At 44.3% G+C, this 3,888-nt stretch overlaps 1 protein-coding gene across 1 annotated transcript in view; it reads right to left on the bottom strand.

Moving 5' to 3' along the window:
• LOC103201935 (cytochrome P450 4X1) overlaps positions 1–3,888 on the bottom strand; it is a 111,973-nt gene that overhangs the window by 39,585 nt on the left and 68,500 nt on the right. The gene's annotated exons all lie outside the window — the stretch shown is intronic.

Below are 3,888 nucleotides of genomic sequence, written 5' to 3'. Positions count from 1 at the left end.
GGTTACCTAGCGCTGCTCTGACAAGAATATACCACAAATGGGATGGCTTGGAGAAACCATGATTTCTCTTACAGTTCAGGAGGCTAAAAGTCTGAGTTCAAAGTGGCAGGCTCTAAGGGCTGTGTAAAAGCCCCTGGACCTTGGGCTTCAGCTCTGCTTCTTGCTCCCAGCCCTCTGAAGCTAGAGGCATCTCTTCACTCAGACAGCTACTGGCTGCTGAGGCTAATAAGCCCAAGGTTGACAAATAAAATGCCACAGTCCCAATGTTACCAAACCACATGGAAGGCCATTAATTCAAGTTCATTATAAGTTCCAAGGTTGGCAGAACATGGCAGGCTGCTGAACAATGACATGGCTACATGCACGATCCAAGCGTGCCATAAGCTAGAGACCATTCCCAAAGGTGTTTCTTATATATGGGAAGCAGAGCACATCCTTATGCAGCTACTCAGCTGCTCTAGTATATTACCAATCTTACCGTGGGGAATTAATTACCAATCTTACCATGGGGAATGACTACATCCAGCTGCCCAGCCACTCAACCAGGCCTAGCCAAGTTCACCACAAATTTAACTACCACAATTCCACCCCTTGTCAACTTAGCACCTGTACAGATCTTCATTGGGTGGTATCTGCACAGATCTCTCTCACTGGGTGGCTCCAGTCCCCTTGTTCCTCTAAGTGGCAACCTCACCCCACTTGGCCTAGCCAGCCCATTCCTCTCCCTCTTGGGCATGGCAGTCCTGCCCCCTCATTCTTGGGTAGCGGCTGTGGCTCCATTCCACTGGCTCACAGGAATGAGCAACCCCACACTCCAGAACCAAGTTGGTGAAGGTCTGGCTCTTTGAAACCTAGGGGGCTTGGTGGTTCCAACTCCAAAGGCCATGGTCCTACCCTTTGAGGCTGAGGCAGCTCTGCTTCCCAGTTTCTTGGTTTCTCGACTTCAGCTGATTAATGCCCAAGGGAAACCCACTCTGCCAGGAATCTTCCTGCCCAAAGGACATTTAGCTTGCTTGCTCCATGGGCCAGCCAATTTGCTACTCCATTTCATGCTGGTCTTTTCTACCAATTAATGCCTGAAGGCAACCTACTCCACCAGGAAGCTGCCTGCACAATGGCACCCGGCTTTCTCCTCCATGGGCTGGTAAGGCTGTCACTGTCTCATGCCAGTCTCTGGGCTCTGCTCCTGCCATTTCTCATGCCAGTCTCTTGGCTCTGCTCCTGCCGTCTCTCATGCCATATGCTGAGGTCTCTCTGCCAGGGTCTTGGGTCAAGGATGCACTCACTCCACTCCTGTTTCCACATTTTAGGTATCTGTCAGAGCAGCACCCCACTCCCGCTACCAAATGTGTTAGGCTGGATTCTCTAGAGAAGCAAAGCCAGTAAAGCTTACATGTAGAGAGAAAGAAAGAGAAATTTATCTTAGGAAAATGGCTCACACACTTAGAGAAGCTGGCAAGTCCCAAGTTCTTGGATCAAACATCAAGCTGGAGGCTTTTCCTGAACTCAAGCAGCTGCAGGGGCTGACGAGCTCAAGGTTGGCAAGCAGTATACCAGCTGTTGCCTCCAATGAATGATGAATCCAAGATCTCCAGGCCGAATGGTGGATTGTTCACTCATGGACAGTTGTAGGCAGCACAATAGGATCCTGATCCACAGGAGAGTATCTCTTTTCCCAAGATGTCCATAAAAATATTGGAAGCAGGCCACACTCCCAGGGAAATTTCCCTTCAATGGATTGGTTGCTCAAGACATATACATCCAATCCCATCATGGGAATAACCACATCACAACTGCTTAAACCACACAGAATTGTGGTCTAGCCAAGTTGACACACATTTCCAACTATCACACATGGCATCATGATTGGAAGACTCAATAACAACCTGTGAAACATAGATAATACCACTTTGGTTGCTGAAAGTGAGGATGACTTGAAGCGCTTACTGATGAAGATTGAAGTCTACAGTCTACAGTATGGATTACACCTCAATATAAAGGAAACAAACATCTTTACAACTGGACCAATAAACAGCTTCACAGTGGATGGAGAAAAGATTGACGCCGTCAAGGATTTTATATTACTTAGTTCTACAATAAACACCAATGGAAGTAGCAGTCAAGACATCAGACAATGTATTGCATCAGGCAAATCTGCTGCAAAAGACCTCTTTCAAGTGATGAAGAGCAAAGATGTCTCCTTGAAGACTAAGGTGAGTCTAACCCACACCATGGTATTTTCAATCACTTCTTATGCATGTGAGAGCTGGACAATGAATAAGGAAGACTGAAGAGTTGATGCTTTTGAGTTGTGGTGCTGGAGAAGAATGCTAAGAGTACCATGGTCCACTAAAAAGACTAACAAATCTGTCCTTGAAGAAGTGCAGCTGGAATGCTCCTTGGAAGCGAGAATGGCCTGACTTTGTCTCACCTACTTTGGTCATGTTATAAGAAGGAACCATTCTCTGGAAAAGGATATCATGCTTGGTAAAGTGGAGGGTCAACGAAGAAGGGGAAGGCCCTCAATGAGATGGATAGACACAGTGGCTGCAATGATGGGCTCAAGTATAGCAAGGATTGTGAGGCTGGCACAAGACCAGGCAGTGTTTTGTTCTGCTGTGCATAGGGTTGCTTTGAGTTGGAGATGACTTGAAGGCACCTAACAACAACAACAGTAGGTACCTATGTAGTACCTACGTAGTAACTGAATAAATTACTTAACCTTCCCAAGACTTGGTTTTCTCAGCTGTAAAGTATAAATACTTCACTGTGTTGCTGTGCATATTAAATTATGACACACATATAAGGCACTTAGCTGAGTCTTTAACTCACAATAGAAACACAATAAATATTAATTTCCTCTCCACCTCAGATCAAGACATGAACTACACTGTGAACACAAAATATACAAGGAACTAGACAAGCGTGTCTAGTCTGTCACCAGATATCCTCTCCTTGAACCCTGGTCTGTGGGATTCACATCTGTGAATGATACAAAGCAGAAACACTTATCAAAGCTAATGCTGCACAACCTTCTATTGCTGGGGATTAAAGGGACTTTTAAAATTTATTAATATATAATTGTTATCATTTATTTGAGTGCTTATAATATGCCAGGCTTGCCATGCATGGTCTGCACTGGTACAATGTCAGGCATTACACTAAGTCCTGAAAATATGTGTCTCATTTAGTACTCAAATCAGCTCACAGATGTTATTCTCATCCTCATTTTCAGAGATGAGGAAACTGAGGTGTAGAGAGATTAAGTGCCTTCTACAAGATTACACTCAACTTATCAGTGGGGGCATGATTTATATTTAAGTGGCTCTGAATCCAAAATCTATAGTCTTTCCAACATAATACCATTAGGTAACTACAGGGCTTAATTTATCTGCTCAACGAATATTGTCAAACTGCACTTTAGAGCAAAGTGTTACTGATTTTGCTCACACACACACAAAAACAAACTCACTACCGTCGAGTCGGATCCAACTCATAGTGACTCCTCCTTGGGTTTCTGAGGCAGTATCATTATGGAAGTGGATTGCCCAATCTTATTTCCGAGGAGTGGCTGGTGGGTTTGAACCTCCAGCCTTTTGGTTAGCAGTCAAATGCCTTAGGCACTATGCCAGCAGAGCTCCTGATTTTGCTCATGGGAGAAGGAAAATATAAATAAATAAATAAAAACTCCCCAAAGAAAGAAAAAGATGCAAGAAAAGAGAGAAAGAAGATAGAATGAAGAAAGGAATGGTAAGCCTGTAGTTTTAAAGAGAGAGTGGAAAGGTTCACTCCTGTGCTGTCTTGAGAATGGGATTGGGGAGAAATGGATGAAGAGGGTTTCTAGGAAGTTGTGCTATGTTGAACTTTGTCAAAGAGACAAAAATCATA

Source organism: Orycteropus afer, unplaced genomic scaffold (genome assembly GCF_000298275.1).
Source record: "Orycteropus afer afer isolate SDZICR_OR568_19922 unplaced genomic scaffold, OryAfe1.0 scaffold00169, whole genome shotgun sequence".
Lineage (NCBI taxonomy): Eukaryota > Metazoa > Chordata > Mammalia > Tubulidentata > Orycteropodidae > Orycteropus > Orycteropus afer.
The sequence above is the reverse complement of the archived record's forward strand: the minus strand, read 5'-3'. Positions and strand labels throughout refer to the sequence as shown.